Source organism: Saccopteryx leptura, chromosome 1 (assembly GCF_036850995.1).
Source record: "Saccopteryx leptura isolate mSacLep1 chromosome 1, mSacLep1_pri_phased_curated, whole genome shotgun sequence".
NCBI lineage: Eukaryota > Metazoa > Chordata > Mammalia > Chiroptera > Emballonuridae > Saccopteryx > Saccopteryx leptura.
In genome coordinates this window covers 285725893-285743723 of record NC_089503.1, presented here as the reverse complement: position 1 = coordinate 285743723, position 17831 = coordinate 285725893, and the positions used below count along the sequence as shown (strand labels likewise).

Genomic DNA, 17831 nt, shown 5'->3' with positions numbered 1-17831 from the left:
AAATTATCTGCATTGGATTAACAGAATCATGGAAATTGTGACCCATTCTCTTTACACAGTTATGACAGATACACAATTCATGAAGATAATGTGACTTTATATCAGGACACCTGTACCCATGAGTATATCTTATATATAATAATAGATAAGATGATTTGGCATGTCTTTTTCTAAGGCCTCTCGATCTTTACTTAGAAGACATTTTTCCCCTTAGTTATAGTGGCAGCAGACATATTGATTTTATTTTTATTTCTTGAGTCTCATTGCTCCAGTCTAGCCTAGTTGCTCTCTACATCTTATATACCACTGTCATCTTTAGAATTTTATTCACTATTGTGGGAATTTCCTTCACTTCTCTTCTGTGCAAAACCCTTGTGTCATGTCTTTTTCTTGACTACTACTGTCATTAGGTGGAGGTGACCATATTGTCTAGTAACTTTTTGAGACAGAGTTATGGGAGGTATATTTTTGGAAACTATGTGTCTGAAAGTCATCCTATATTTTTATGCTTGATAGTTTGGCTAGGTATAGAAATCTAGGTTAGAGATCACTTTTCTTAAGAATTTTAAAGGCATCTTGCTTCTGTTACTACTGAGAAATATGAAGCCATTCTGATTTCTGATTTCCCTCTCTATAGAAACTTGTAGAATCTGTTATTAGGCCCCAGTATTCTGAAAATTTATCACTGGCTGCCATTCACCAGGTCCTTTCAGTTTGGTAATTCTTGCCTGAAATTTTTTCTTAAATGATTTCATTGGTGATATCTTCTTGCCATTCTGTCATTCCATTGTGAATTTTTGTTGGGTACTCCAATTTTTTTTATGTTTTTTTCTCGCATTTACAACTTTTTTTTGTTTGTTTTTTGCTCAGATTTCTTCAGCTTTATCATTTAGTTCTTCTATTGAGTTTTTAATTTTTTATCATGTTCTTAATTTGTTTTTCATTCCTTGCTTACAGTACTGTATTCTATTCTTGACCCATGCATGCAACATCTTTTCTTATTTGTGGGTATTAATGGTTTTTTGAAGTTTTCCTGAATAGTCTAGTCTAGCTTTGTGTTTTTTTAAATTTATTTTTATTTTTAGTTTTCTTCTTTGTCTGACTACATAATATGTTGTGGAAGATTTAAAAATGATTAGAATATTTAAACTTGTCAGTTTTGAACTTCAGTGTAGGCTGATCTGAGTGGGCTGTTTTTAGAGAGCTCCCAGGATCTTAAGGTCTTGTATGTTGGGCTTGTTAGATACTGGTAGAGAATAGTCTTCAATGTTCATACATAGAGACACAAAGTCTGATTGCCAGCATCATAGGAGATAAACTGAACAAGAGGACTATGCATCTCGGCACTCTAGCAGTCAGTACTCTCTTATTGGCGTGTTGATTTCATTTTAACTATAAATGTTATTTTCAGACTTTTTCTAGGATTGGGGAGAGCAAGTATTCAGTGGAATATGATAAGGGCATTTGGAGTATCTTATTGTTACACAAACAACTTTCGCTAGTTTTGTTTTTCTTTACGCACACAATTCTACTGTTTGCTCCCTTCACCTCAATTTCCAAAGATACCTAGTTCTTCTAGTTCCTATGTGTTTTGAAGCTCCTGCTATGTGAATCAAATTGGTTCATTTAAAAAATATATTTATTTATTTCTAATTTTATTTATTGATTTGAGAGAGAGAAGAAGGAGAGTGACAGAAACATCGATTTGTTGTTCCACTTATTTATGCATTCATTAGTTGATTCTTGTATGTGCCGTAACCAGGGATCAGGCCTGCAACCTTGGCATGTCAGGACAATACTAGCCAACTGAGCTACCCCAGCCAGGGTCAAATGGGTTTGTTTTAACTTGTCCTCAGTGCAGCTTTGAATATGGTGTTTTAGGAGCTGTTAAGTTAGTCACCAGTGGTTCTGCTTATTATTTCCCAGTTCTTATTTACTTTTCTTCCTGTTCTTGAGGATTTATGCTTCAAATATATTTCTTTAGTGTAGTGTTAATGGGATTTGAGGGAGTTAGATGAGATGTTTTTCAGCTTACCATCTTAATATCTTTCTAATGTGTTTTTTTAAATATGTATGATATTAATTTTTGTTAATTAAAATACATTAATTAAATAAATGAAAAGTGTTTTAACTTCATACCCAACACAGTGAAACCTTTTATATAGATTCTATGGAATTTGTAACATACAAAAAATTTTCTAATCATGTGATGTATATAATATATAAAAATTCTAGTAATTGACTAAAAAAACAGTATAGTAATCTTCTAGTTCTTGTCATTTGCTACTTGTATGACCTCTGACAAATGATTAAATTCTCTGGTCATGAAAATTTGAGATTATAGGACTATTATTTTACATGGTCATTATGAGTCAAATGAAAAAATTATGTGAAAAGTGCTAGTTTTTATTCAGGAAAAGCTAAAACATAAGGTAATTTTGGACATTTTTATTTTCTTTACCAAGTGAGAGAAGGAGAAATAGAGAGACAGACTCCCACATGCACCCTGAGCAGGATCCACCTGGCAACCCCGTCTGTGGCCAGTACTCTGCCCATTTGGGCTATGCTTGCAACTGAACTATTTTTAGAACCGGAGGCAGAGGCTCCCAGAGCCACCTTCTGTGCCTGCGGCCAGTGCACTCAAACCAATTAAGCAGTGGCTGTGGGAGAGAAAGAGTGAAAGAAGGGGGAGGGATGAAGAAGCAGATGGTAGCGTCTCCTGTGTGCCCTGACTGGGAATCAAATCTGAAATATCCACACAGCAGGTGCCGCTCTACCACTTAGCCAACTGGCCAGGGCCAGTCCTTTTTTTTTTTTTTTTCCGTGACATAGGCAGAGAGAGAGAGACTGAGAGAGGGACAGACAGACAGGAAGGGGGAGAGATGAGAAACATCAGTTCTTCGTTGTATCTCCTTAGGCTCCTTAGTTGTTCATTGATTGCTTTCTCACATGTGCCTTGATGGCAAGGGTGTGGGCACAGCAGAGCAAGTGACCCCTTGCTCAAGCCAGCGACCTTGGGCTTCAAGCCAGTGACCTTTGGGTTCAGACCAATGACCATGAAGTCATGTTTATGATCCCACGCTCAAACCAGCTCAACCCCACGGTCAAGCTGGTGAGCCTGTGTCAAGCTGTATGAACCTGCGCTCAAGCCTTATGAACCCGCGCTCAAGCCAGTGACCTCAGAGTTTCGAACCTGGATCCTCCATGTCCCAGTTCGATGCTCTATCCACTGTGCCATTGCCTGGTCAAGCCAATCATGGATATTTTAACTAACATTAGAAATAGCTTCTAAATAGGTTTTGCTTTTACAACTATACAGTGTTTGAGTTTATTATGATTTACCCTATCTGAAAGAAATTTCTTATAATTATGTAATTAAGCTATGTTTTTTATTAGTATATTAAAAGTTAAAGGATAGAGAATATTGATATATAATTTTCTAGACTTTTTTTAGAGTTCAACTCATCTAAGCACAGCACCTCCTATGTAATGATTATAAATACACTAAAAACTGAAAAATGCTGTACAAAAAGTTTTTTTTCATCTTGGGTTTGAAGTGCAGAAGTTTTTAGGCCAAGACTAAAAAGTTAGTTAACTTATTTATTTTTTTTTTTAATTTTTTTTTTTTTGTATTTTTCTGAAGCTGGAAACGGGGAGAGACAGTCAGACAGACTCCCGCATGCGCCCGACCGGGATCCACCTGGCACGCCCACCAGGGGGCGTCGCTCTGCCACGACCAGAGCCCCTCTAGCGCCTGGGGCAGAGGCCAAGGAGCCATCCCCAGCGCCCGGGCCATCTTTGCTCCAATGGAGCCTTGGCTGCAGGAGGGGAAGAGAGAGACAGAGAGGAAGGGGGGAGGGTGGAGAAGCAAATGGGCGCCTCTCCTATGTGCCCTGGCCGGGAATCGAACCTGGGTCCTCTGCACGCCAGGCCGACGCTCTACCGCTGAGCCAACCGGCCAGGGCCTAGTTAACTTATTTATTAGTTGATTTATTCTTCTTCCTACAATGTAAGAGTTCAGATCTTAAATATGAAGGTTTAAAAGATAACAGTTTTCTGAGATATTTGTGGTAGAAGTGAAAACACTGGGAATGCTTTAACTCACCATCTATTGAGTAAATAGACTGTTCCACACTAATGAAGTAAATGGAAAATGAATTAAGATGTGATTTCTTGTCCTTTAGAGACATATATAAATATATAAGTAATGAAATATGGTCTTATGATGGTATGTATAAAAGATCTAGAGAGCCTGACCAGGCGGTGGCGCAGTGGATAGAGCGTCGGACTGGGATGCAGAGGACCCAGGTTCAAGACCCCGAGGTCGCCAGCTTGAGTGTGGGCTCATCTGGTTTGAGGAAAAGCCCACCAGCTTGAACCCAAGGTCTCTGGCTCCAGCAAGGGTTTACTTGGTCTGCTGAAGGCCTGCGGTCAAGGCACATATGAGAAAGCAATCAATGAACTAAGGTGTTGCAACGTGCAGTGAAAAACTAATGATTGATGCTTCTCATCCCTCTTCGTTCCTGTCTGTCTATCCCTCTCTCTGACTCATTTTCTGTCTCTGTAAAAAAAAAAAAAAAAAAAAAGATCTAGAGAGAGCAATTACACCTGGTTTGGGGATGGACATAATGAGAAGAAAGAGTAAGGAAAGGATTGTCAGTGATAAGATTATATAGGTTGGATCATGACTAGAATATGTGAGGGTGCGTTACATAATTTAAATCTTTGTGGAACAGACTTCTAAAAGAATATGCTTCCTCAATATCAGAAATTATTCATTAGGTAGCTCTAAGTGTTTTGGCTTTTTGTCTCCTCATTAACCCAAGTCACATTCCACTACTATGATAATGTGTATTCTGTTCAGATATTTCCCGGTTTGCCAGTGTTTTGTTTTAAAAAGAGATTTGAGCCACCTCTGAGAATCGGTTATATTTTTGAAGAATTAATATGGTTTGGGTCAAGTACAATTTTTTTAAAATAAAGTACTTAAAGTAGTTTTTATATGTTATTCCGTTTGCTTCCTGGAGAATAAATTTTAAGCTAAGTGTTTTCTTTAACTTTTATTATAGAAAATGTCAAATGTATAAAGAAATAGAATGAAATAAGGTGCTTTCTGTGCCCGTCACTGAGCTTGAACAATCATCAATTTATAGGGTCAGCCTCCTTTACCTCTACCCCAACTGCCTCCTTCTCCTTTTTACCATGTTTTAATAAATACCTACATCAAGTGGTGAATAGAGACAGGATAGCACAGGGCAGCTAAATTTTAGGAGGGCAGACCAAGAAGAGAAAAGGAAGAGGTCGATTTTCCTCAGAGATGTGAGCTATCCAGCATACAGGTTCTCTGCTTTGTCTTTCAGTTTTCTTGATGGGTAGGTTACTGCCAAGACACATTTGTTGGGATCACTCTCAAATTTGTCCTGTTAATATACCTACTTTCAGACTGAATTTTACCCTTCTGTTCCTGTTTCCTCCCCCCAGGGACATCCATATTCTTTATATTTATTTGCTTTTCATTTACATTAAAATTCTGGATGTCTGTGGCAGGGCATGACATTTAATTTGCCCTGGGACCAAACACTTATTTGGAGATGTCTTTTTGACCATCTGGATTACAGAAATTGGTTTTTGTCTTTATGGCAGATTAATCAAAAAAAGCTTTTTTGCCATCATAGCTCTAATGACTCTAGTCCCTCCCCAGCAGTTAAATTATTGTCAAGATTCAAATTTTTTATTGTAAGCTTTAACCAGTCTGCTAGTTTTGAGCACTTTGGAGCTTAGCTTCTGGGAAAAATCTTTAATTAGTCTTCTAAAAATGCAAATTAACTATCAGGATTTAAATAATAGAATTTTCCAGAAATTATAAAAATTGAAATTCTTTTGTGATAAAAGTAGTATAAAAGATTTTTTAAAAAGGCCTTGAGCAGAGTTTGACTTTTTTTTTTTTTTCTGGATTGAAATGGAAGCTTTCTTTCAAGCGAATTCCCTGATGTTTGCTGTGTGTGATTTGGCTCCATCTCTGTAACTGCTAATATGTGGCGTGGACTTCCAGCTGTCTGGGATCTGGATGTGGCCAAAGTCTGTATTGCAAGTCCGGATTCACAGGCATTATGTTACAAATCTGGTTTCCTGCCTTCTCTGTTTCTGTGTCCTGAGTAGCTGCATTGTTTGTTGCAGTATATGCATTGGCTGTTGTCCGTGTTCAGTTTCCTGCAGGCTGACAAAGTGGGAGGGGCTTTGTCTGATACATAACTGAGTTCACTGTGTGAGTTCTTGAGTGCACATTGCAGCCATCTTAATTACACTTTAGTGCAACTGAGACAGTGCAGCTGTCTCAAAATGGCTGCTAACCTAGTCTTTGTAGCTGCTTAGGCAGCAACTATGCCAGTGTGGAGAATTGTCACATGCATCAGAACAGAGGTAAGAACCAGTTACTCTTTATTTTTGAAGATTTTAATTGAGAAACATTTGAATTTTACTGAGTTTGTAGGAAGGTGAACTTAGAGCTTGCTTGCTAGGAAGTTGAAATATTTGCTGACAGAACCTTTAAGCGTCTATTATGGAAACAGTGTATAGGGTGGTGAGGTCAAAGGTTAAATTCCTGTAATTTCTCACCATTTTATGTTCTGTCATTGCCAGAACATTTGATCACCTAGTAGTGTTTTTCTGGCTCTAATTAACTTTATATTCCTTCTTTGTTGGATATTTTAGTTTGCTTGATATTTGTAGGAATTAATAACAATGTATTAATCTGAATATATTTTTAAAAAGCTGTAATTAAACCTTGTTTTGCACAAAGTGCAATTTTTCTTGACGTGTGTGTTTTGAAGGTATTGTTTGGTAGCTTTCTGGAAAGAATGTTAATCTCTGGATATAAATTATAGTTACAGAAAGAACATTTTTTTGTAACATTGTTAAAGACTTTTTCTTTTTTGTGCTGTGGGTTCCAATCCTTTCTCATTATGCTGCCTCCTCCTGGCTGTCTAATTCTTTCACGTTTTTAATGGTGCCAACTTTGTATCCTAATTGCTTTTTGCTTAAATTGGCATTCTGATGCAGATTTTGAATTTAGAAATTAGTTCACTTCTAGGTCTGGATATCCCTTTTCTTTATAGCTATGTATTCTAATACAACAAAGCTTAAGTAAGTACTCAAGTATTTTAGTTAATTGAGTAATTATTGATGTTCACTTTGTGATCCTGTGGTATATTTAAAAATCAGTAATATAACTCAATAATTTTAAGTTCAGTTTCAAAATTTTAAAAAAATTTTCTTAATGTTCTTAAGTAGAAACATTTATTGATATCGTAAGTCCACAGTGACCCAAAAAGGTAGAAGAAATTCTTATTCATGTAATATTTCAGATAGAGCAGTTATATTATTAGCATTAATGTATAAATTGTAGCACTTTAATTTTTTTTCTAAATGGGACAGTACTTTTCTCTAGCTTTGTTTGATACAATATTATGAATATATCCCTGACTAATCTGACATAGAACAGTAAGTTTTGAATTTTCTAAATACAGCAACTTTTGCACATTAAATTCTTATGAAGGCTACTGGTATATAAAAGGGGTACATGTTATTTTTGTGTACAACACTTATTATAAGTTTGTTAATAAGATGAGAACATTAGGTTATAGTGAAAATAAAAGTTTGAAACCAGATCACATGTGACAATTATGATCTTATATTAGTGTCAGGATCTAGGTTGCTTATTTGTAAAGCTCCAGGTTCTAAGGGATTGGAATTCAGATTTGAGAGTATTCTAGTATTCTAACACAAATATATATTATTTATGTTCTTTTTTGATTTTCTTAAAAGTAGAGTATTATATCTATATTTATACAATTTAACAGTATAAAAATGCTGCTTTACCACAAAATTGTGTTTATACCTATTCTTAGCTTTTTAAAAAAAAATAAATTGGTTTTTTCTAACTTGATCAGTTTTCAGTGGCCTAAAATGTTTGGAGTCACTCATTCCATCAATATTTTATCACTTTTATTTCACTTTCATTAACTAATTACTTTGTGACGTTGTTGGGAATCTTTTACGTAATGTGGTAGAATCTCATAATCTGAACATTACTTTATGTAGGTCTCCTAAAAGAGAAAAGAAGAAATTCAATACGTCTGAGAGATTCTAATCATCCTGCCTTTCAGTAAGGTTGTACCCTGCACTGAGTACGACGACCTAGGAAAGTGCAGGTGCAGGGACTTTCACTACTGCTTCTCTAGATCCTTTCTTATGTCTCTTATAGTACGAACAACTCATTGTATTTTGAAATTTTCAACAATACAAGCTATTTAATTGTTTTGATATTCTTTACTGCTGGAGAAAAACTGTCTAGGTTAAAATTATTGATCAATTTATGTCAACCTTCAGAGTAGGACCTCAGGGAAATTTTAAAGATGCACTCTTTTTTGCCTTCCATTGTGGACTATTAAATCTACCTTCACTTTTCACAGGATGACTCCCCTGAATATTACTTGTACACAGGGAAAAACCAGCACTCTTGGTAATTCAGAATTTTTTTTTCAGTGCCATGTTGTCATTTTGCAACTATGATCCTAAACTACGCCCTACTGGGATTGTTACTTTGGGGATTAGTCACAGTCTCTAATTTTCTATGCTGAATTCAAAGTTATTTATTATGTTGAGTAACTGAGGGCATAATAAATTTGGGATCTGGATAATTGAGATTTTATGTTACTTTTATTTCTTGTCCTCCTCATGTGTTTACCCTTTTCCTTTCATTAATATAGACCTTTAAGGGAAATGTTGAGGTAGTGGAAAGAACATTGACCAAGAGTTCAAACCTAAATATAAATTCTAGTTTTGCTAACTTTTTTTTACATTGACCAACATATTTCATTTTCTGATGCTTGTTTCCTCATTTATAAGATGGGGGAAATTCCTATTTGGCAAGGATATGCTGAAGATCAGTTTATATAAATTTTCTGACTAGGACCAGGAAATAGTCCACAAATAGCTGGCATGCTAATTTTCTAATAATATTTAAATATTTTTCAATTTATTTGCTTCTCAGATGTCATATGCTTTATCAGATGCAATTGGCTCAGGGAATGTGATATGTTTAAAAAGTATAGGATATTTCTTGTATAAGATGCTCAGAAGCAAGATGTGCTAACTAACATAAGTATATCGAGTTAGTAATATGATATATTCACTACTGGGCACCATTCTGTTGAATAACTTAGCCAGTATAGAATGTTGGCATTACACAGAGGAGTAGGAAAAATGCTTCGCTTCTAATATGGCTGAGTTCTCCAAATATATACGGTGAGAAAAATATTTCTGTAAAGAGATGACTTGAATTCAGGGCCTATTGTTTTCTATATTTAAGTACAGATGAGAATCTTAACAGTGTAGTTAGTTCTTTCAGTGGCCACAAACTGGCAGCCAACAGACTTATTTTATTTTATCCATTAGACACTGTCCTATTTCTCTAGTTGTTTAGAATTAAAGCTGTACGATTTTACACAAATGTGTAGATGTCTCATTTCTTGAAAAATAGAAGATTAAGCAGTGCTAGAAATGTGCTTCTACTTCAGAAAAATAATTTACAGTTGAGTAGTTACTGGCCCTTTCAGATGGGGCCTAGTGTCCTTACATCTCTGGTCCTCTTCTCTTCATTAATTATTCACATTACCTGCCAGGCCCTTAAGCTCCTCCTTTTAAATCCCTATCCTACTTTTTAACAGATTGTTGGTAGTCTTTAAAATCTAAAATACAGCTTCCAACCCAGCAGAAAGTAAAATAGGTAAAATCTAGCCTACTTTAGTTAATAGGAGAGATACCATATGTAAAACCAGTTTATTCTTTAATAGGAGATATGGTACATTTGCTAACCTTTAGCCTTGTGCTAATTTTTATATTGGAGTGCAATTGGCTGATTGAAAGAGATGCAGTGACATCAGCAAGAAAAGAGTAAAGAAATACTAATTAGAAACACATAACTACTTTGAGGGTCTTTTAATATTTTATCTTTTCTTTAAATGTTATTACTTTGTTAAAGTCATCACTGTTTATCAACTTGATGTTCTTAATGATAATAGTAAATAAGAAAAAGTTAAATTATATTCACAATATGCAGTTTGCTGAATAGATAAATGAAATGTATTTTATAAAAGATTTTTGCCTGAATTGGTTGAGCTTTAAGATTTTAGCACTTAAAATAAGTAAGTTCCTAATAGAAAGTTTTCTTCACTGGACCAAATCATTTCAGAGGCTATTATATACTTATTTTTGTTAAAAGTTTGCATCTATTTACATAGCATTCACTATTTCAGCTGTGTGAATAAAAACTACCTTAATGATCCGTGGAACATGATAGTTTATAACCATGATCTGATGTGAATGAATTCAACATTTTTCAGAGTGAAAGTCAGCTTCTTAGCATTCATGTAATGCCACGATAGTGGTAACTCTAGGAAAGAGCTAAAAGAATGTTATTTTTTGGGAAGTGGTTTTCAGATTAAGAGAGAAAACTTTAGTGAAAACTGAAAAAGAAGTTTAATTTACCCAGAAAACATTGACTCCTGCTTTCCTACACTCCCAAAAGAGAAAATGATTTGGGAGAAAGCTTAAAGTCTATTCAAATAAGGGATTTAAAAAAAAATTGCTCAGGTTAGAATATTCACAAAGTGTTTCTTGTTAGTAATTTGTAACAATCTGTTATTAGTCATTAATGTGTGAATATGGAAATGATGAAAACAGTGCTCACTGACTCAGTCTGTCTTTGAGTTTAATGAAAGAGTGAGTTTAACACCAGAGAGAAGACTGAGGAGTCTCTTCTGCATTTGCCTAGGGGCTTCTGCCTTTTGAACTGAAGTAAACCAGACTCTGCTGGTGCCTTTCCTTTGCAGACATGGAACTATCATGGCATGCAAAGTAGAAAGTATTAGGATAGAAGTCAGGAATCAAATTTTTTTTTAAATTCTGGTACTGTTAAGTAAATGTATTGTTTTGGAAAATTATTTATGTTCTTAATGCCATTCCTTGATCGGGGATACAGTTTACCATGCAGAGTTGCTATTGGGATTTAAATGAGCAGAACAAATACAAAGCACCCAGTGCAGTGTGTAGCACAAGTTCAGTTATGAGTAAATATTGGTTGCTTTTTCCTCCAAGGTTCTCTCCAGCACAGATTTTTTTCTTTTTCTGTGCTCCCCCCCCCCCCCCCAAGTCATTATATAGAAAAGGATCTTTAGGGAGAGGAGCCTGGCTGATTTACAGTACAAAGGCCAGAGAGCAAGGTGTTTAAATTTCAAAGTGAAGACTCTAAAGAGCCCAAAGGGGGCAGACAACACAAGAATACAAGAATTATTTGTACTAAGGTAGAATGATAGAGTGAAAACAAAAATGGACTGTGAATTGATCAATTGATTCAACAGATTTAACAAAGGTTTAGTATGCACATATTATTTGCCAGGCACTGTTTTTCATGGTTGGAATACAAAATTCCTGTTCAATGAGTTTATATAGGGCCAGGGGACATGTGAAGACAGTAATTATAAAAAAGGTTAAAATGCTGAGGGGTTGAGAATGCTGGGGGTAGAGTGGACTAGGCAGCCAGTAGCCAGATGAGCACCAGTCATGTTTGTCCTTGTCCTTTCCATCTGCTGCTGATGGAGTGCAGTCCTGACAAGACAAAGTAGTTATTTGAGGAAATCAGTTACTGCTTATCAAGGATAACCCAAGTAACCCTTAGGGTTACCCACTTATTAGAAGTCTACCAATTTCTTTTGTTATATCATTCCCCTAATTTACCATTCCCCTAATTTTAAACCAGTTTCATTTTCTTTAAGACGACTGAAATATTTAAAAATAAGGAGCATATTTGGATAACTCCTAGTTAGCGTGGGAAGTACTTTTCACTTTACTATCGTTTTAGATGTGGCTCTGACCTAGTGACTGGATTATTATTTAACAATAACATTTAATGTATTTATACTCAATAAGTGGGAAAATAGAAGTGGAGATACAGAATTACTTATTAGTTGGCCATAAAATAATATTTAAAAATTTTTAAGGGACGTTATATATAATGACTCAATTCTTGCCCAGTCAGACAGATCTAGCCAATTAAAACAATACATAAAAGTTAACATGCTTGAGTTTGATATTGAGCATATGCTTTAATATTATTAACTAGTGGTAAATATGAATTATTTAACCAACGTAATAGTGATACCTGAAGATGCATTGTCTTATTATTTGGTGAAACATAAAGCACTGTGGTTCTAAAAGCCGATCTACTTAATTGTCATGAAATGATTAGTTAAAATTTGAAAGGTAGCTGTGGAATAAAATGCGGACAGCTTTTAGCTAATGTAAGTTATAATTTTTATTTTTAATGATTGTTAAAAATAGCCATCATTGGATTTATGTAATAATATTTGTCATGTCACAAACTAAGGGTTTTGAATATTTTGGGGGGTTAAACATTATTGGTGTGGTGGAATAGAATGTCAAGTTATATAAGAATTATAAATTGATATTTTTTTATTACCTGGATTTGAATCAGAAATATAACTAGATACATTCTAGAACCTGTTAGTGCCTGTAGGGAACGAATGGGGGAGGGTTTACTCAGCAGTATTCTTTGGTTTGGTCATGAAATGAGGTCTGCTTTATGTAAATCAGCCTTACTGGCGCCAGCTAGCTGTAACTGCAGTCTGCCTGTGGTAAGGCAGCAAATAATATGTGTCATGGATTTTCTGTTTGGAGTGTATAAGAATTCAGCCTTTTGGACTGAAAGAACAGAGTTGATACACTAGCATAGGAGCACTGAGACCTCCATAGTTGACACATGAATATGTGGAATAGTGAGAAGCTGTAGCAACCCTTTTAATTTTTAGTTCTGCTTTTATAGATTTATGCCTATTGATACTATTGGGTAATATGTGGGAGGTACTTCACTGCACACAGTTGCTGCAGACCTAATAGTTGGCAGCATAGAAAGCAGTACAAAAGAATTCCGATTCTAGACATCTTCACTTGCAACAGTCCTGTGGAAAAATGTACTTTGTGTGTTCTGTGAGCTTCATACTGTCTGACATCTTTTTTGGCTTTTGTGGTTAAAAGGATGTTTGCTGCACAAACTACACAACAGATGTGAACCACTGTTTGTTTGAAAGGAATTTTCATATGTAGCCAATCTACTGTATTCCTGTTTTTCTTATGAATATGAACCAAACAAGGAATTTAGGTTCAAGAAGGCTGATCTAGAAATCTGCATTAGCTTTTAATGTTTATACAAATGAACTAAGTAGCAGTGGTTTACAGAAGAGGAAATCCTTTTCAAATATCAAGCTGCCCACAGGTAAGAGATTCAGGTCCTTTTTATGTAATCTCCTCCTCCCCTCCCCCTCCCCCCTATTCCCTCAGGCCTTATATCTCTGTTACCACTGGGAAGTTTTTTCTGTTTTAGTTTTAGTAATACTAGGATTGGTGGGCTGTTTAGTGTTTATTTTTAGGAGATATTGAATGCCATATTTGAATTTGGTCTTTAAAAAAATGATTTCTATGTTCTAATTTTCCTCATGTTTGAACTGAAGTGAACTTAACAGAAGGCTTCATATATGACTATTACTCATTCATATAGTATGTTTATATTACATAGAAATCAGTTTTAGATCCCTTTTCATTACAGTCCTGTTACTGTGTTCTAAATTGTAGTGACACCAACTGGTACATAGAGAGAGATGACATTTTTGACCTTTAACTATAAAGTTTTAGTGTAAACGTACCACTTTGAATTCATTATCAAAATCAGATTGCTTGTGTTTTCACAGGTGGTTCGTTGGTATTCATTACATAATGTATATATTTATACATATAACATGGTCAAGTTTTCCAATACCACCTTTATCATTTCCATATATTTAAAATTATCACCATTTTAACAAAGTGAATTTAAGAGCCTAAAACTAAGAAATGTATTTGTATTAATTTAAAATTCAATTGAACCTAATATTTTATTCCTTAAGCTAGATGAAGGGTATACAGGCATTTGCTATATTTTTCTTTTTTTGTATGCATGAAAAATTGCTTACAAATATCTCATTGAAATAAAGTACTATATAAAATAAAGAATATCTAATCATTACTGTAAAAATATGAAGATCTATATAAAGATATGTGGGTATGATGGTGCATCAGTGTCAGTATGACCATGATAAAATATATTACTGATTGATACAATAATTTTGGGGTAGTGAGTATGGGGAGGTGAGGAATTAGGATGAAGTGAAGAATGGTAGTGAGGCTAGCTTAGAGAAGTGGAGGAAGAAAGGAATTATATTAGGCAGTTCTCTACTCTCTGGCCCCATCTATAGAAGTTATGCAACAGGCTCCTTCTATAACCTGAAGTGTTAGTTTTAGGTGGGACTTCCAGTTCTCTTGCTTCTGAAAGTCAATTGGTCATTTATTAGTACATGGTTGAGAAAATAAAAGCTAGAGCCTAGCTGTGAAGAAGCCACACTTGTATTCCAAGGGCACAGACTGTTTTCTATTGCCTTTTGATATGTTGCTCAAGCTTTTAAATTGTTTATAATATATGTTCTTTTAAACTATAAAAATTTGTATGCTTCTATATGTATTTTTTTCTTAGTAAACAATTTCACTACAATTGGGGAAATGGTGGTAATTGATAATTTTGATTAATGTGCTTGAGGATAGATGGAGAGAAGATCATGCGTCTCTTGGTATGGAGAACACACAGATCTAAAACAGTTGGAATATGTTTTCAGATTTCTCTTGAGTCATTGTTTGGGAGAATGTTGGGTTGGCAAGATAGTTGAGGTGGAGTAACTGGTTTTTATATACAGGTAAAAAGTCAAGAAGTTGTTAGACCAAAACAGAGGAATTTATTGAGTGCTACTGGAATTGGGAGTCATAAAAAAGAACAACGGTGAGGGAAAAATAAGACAGTGGAGTATTGTGTATATAAATAAAGCTAAAAGCATGAAAGACAGTGATAAAAATATAAGCATAAAGATGTATATAATCTTTGAAACTAAAGTTGAGTGTGAATGATTCTAAAATCTGGGGGATAAAATCTGAGTTTTTAGTTTTTGTCTACCTCTTAGGCAACAAAATTTATTTAGTAAGCATTATAGAATTACAGAATCTTCTATGTGAAATGGACCTAAGTGGTCAAGTAGTTCAGACATCGCACCTTGTCCTGGAATCTACTGTTTGGTATTCCTGACAGGTAATTATCTACTTTCTGCTTTAGCGTTTCTTTTCTTTTCTTTTTTTTAAGTGAGAGATACAGAGAGAGATACAGACAGAGGGACAGATGGGGACAGACAGGAAGAGAGAGAAAGGCAAGAAGCATCAGCTGGTAGTTGTTGCACTTTAGTTGTTCATTGATTGCTTTTTCATGTGCCTTGATAGGGTTGGGAGGGTGGCTGCAGCCGAGCCAGTGACCCCTTGCTCAAGCCAGAGACCTTGGGCTTCAGTCCAGCAACCTTTGAGCACAAGCCAGAGATTGTGGGGTCATGTCTATGATTCTGTGCTCAAGCTAGTGACCTCGGGATTTCAAACCTGGGTCTTCTGTGTCCCAGGCTGATGCTCTATCCCAGGGGTGATCAATCTCTTTATACCTGCCGCCCACTTTTGTATCTCTGTTAGTAAAATTTTCTAACCACCCACCGGTTCCACAGTAATGATGATTTATAAAGTAGGGTAGTAACTTTACTTTATAAAATTTATAAAGCAGAGTTACAGCAAGTTAAAGCATATAATAATAATCACTTACCAGGTATTTTTATGTTGGATTTTCGCTAAGTTTGGCAGAATAAATCTTTATAAAACAACTTACTATAGTTAAATCTATTTTTTTACTTACACTTTGGTTGCTCCACTACCGCCCACCATGAAAGCTAGAATGCCCATTAGTGGGCAGTAGGGACCAGGTTGACTACCACTGTACCCACTGCAACACTGCCTGGTCATACTGCTTTAGCATTTCTAATGACAGAAGGGAGCATCTCTAATTTCATAAGAGAGTTCCTTCTTTTGTTGAACATCTGGACAAATTAACATTTACGGTATTTATTTTAAGACAAAGTTGGGCTTTCATTGTGTTTGTTTCTGCTCCTCTACCACATGTATCTGTCTCTCTTGATGTGTATCACTTTTACATGACATGTGCACTAAAGAAAGCCATTAAAAACTCCCTTGTGTTTTCTAGGCTAAATATCCTCCATTTTCCTATTTCTTATGCAACATGTTCTAGTTCATTCTTTAGCCTGGTCATCCTCTCATTTGACCTACTGTTTTTAAAAGTCCCTTTTTACCTCTGATGCTTAGAACTATAAATGTAATACTAGAATATGGCCCTCTTCTCTGTGTACTTCTGTTCTGCCGTTTAACTTTGCACTGACATTTTTGGCAGCCACCTATCACTGTTGAATTTTATTGTTTGCAATAAATTAAAAAATCCCTCAGTCTTTTTTACTTATTTAATATACTTGGATATTTGAGTCAAGTATATTAACTTATTATTATATCTCGTAATTTCTAATATTGCTTATTGTGCTAGCTTTAGATTCTTCTTGCTAAATTTCCCCCCTTTTAGTAGTCAAAACTGGCTGCTGGTTTCAATGATTGCTTGCTGTTTTGAGTTTTCCCTCATAATTTTTTGCTTTTATTGTAATTCCTTGCTTTGGGTTTATACCTTTGCTTCTTTACTTAAGAGTTTGTGCTTTTTATTAACGTATGTATTGTGTGTTTTCCTTTAAGTATCATTTTTGTTTAATTCCTGAGGTTGTATTGTTAATACTTTGTTGTTACTTCACTTATTTAATCCATAATCTAAAAGATTTTTAAAAATTTATATAGGAGGTAGTTTTCCTCTCATTTTATTGCTTACATAACTTGATTATGTTATCACCATTGTGGGGCCTTGTGATTTTTTTTTTGTCTTTGCATTTATTAATTCCTTATCACCACATGAATGCTCAGTATTAATGTATGTTGGATGTATTTATGAAAACATATTCTGGGTTTGTTACATATACAATTCTATTTTTCTAGCATTTTGAGAAATACATTCTTTTTTTTTCTTTCTTGTGGCAGAGACAGAATCAGAGAGGACAGACAGACAGAAAGGGAGAGAGATGAGAAACATCAATTCTTCGTTGTGGCACCTTAGTTCTTCATTGATGGATTTCTCATATGTGCCTTGACCAGGGTGGCGGGGGACTACAGCAGATCGAGCGACCCCTTGCTCAAGCCAGTGACCTTGGGCTCAAGCTGGTGCTCAAACCAGATGAGCCCGTGTTCAAGTTGGTGACCTCTGGGGGTCTCGAACCTGGGTCCTCCACATCCCAGTCCAACGCTCTATCCACTGCGCCACCGCTTGGTCAGGCGGCGAGAAATGCCTTCTTTATATTACTTTTGTTTTCTTCATCTGTAGGTTTAGGAGGAAGTGTGTTAATCTCTAATTGTGGATTTGTTAGTTTTTTTCTTGAAATTCTTAAACTGTTTTTGCTTTATGTGATTTGAAGTGACATTATTTAGGTGTATCAAAGATACATTTCTTGTGGGTTCTACCTTTTATCAATTAGAAATATCTTTTTTTTTGTTCCATTACTTGTTTTTCAATTTGGACTCGTTTTTGTATATTATAGAGGTTTTATATGTATACATTAAAATTAGCAATTACCCAGTGTATACTCTCCATCTCTTAATTTTTAGCCTTTCTATGCTATTTTATTTTAAGGCATGTCACTTGTTGATAGTACATACCTGTTATCTTACCCAGCTTGAAACCTGTTAATTTTACACTGATA

At 35.3% G+C, this 17831-nt stretch overlaps 1 protein-coding gene across 6 annotated transcripts in view; it reads left to right on the top strand.

Moving 5' to 3' along the window:
- Positions 1-17831, top strand: part of ATF7IP (activating transcription factor 7 interacting protein) — a 111608-nt gene that overhangs the window by 17369 nt on the left and 76408 nt on the right. Inside the window, exon 1 of one of the 6 annotated variants that reach the window (XM_066355301.1) lies at positions 6277-6420. The exons of 4 other annotated variants lie outside the window; for them this stretch is intronic. The gene's annotated coding sequence lies outside the window, so the exon portion shown is untranslated. Of the gene's footprint in view, positions 1-6276; positions 6421-13048; positions 13352-17831 lie in introns of those variants that run through there. One more of the 6 variants, XM_066355308.1, reaches the window with a different exon arrangement.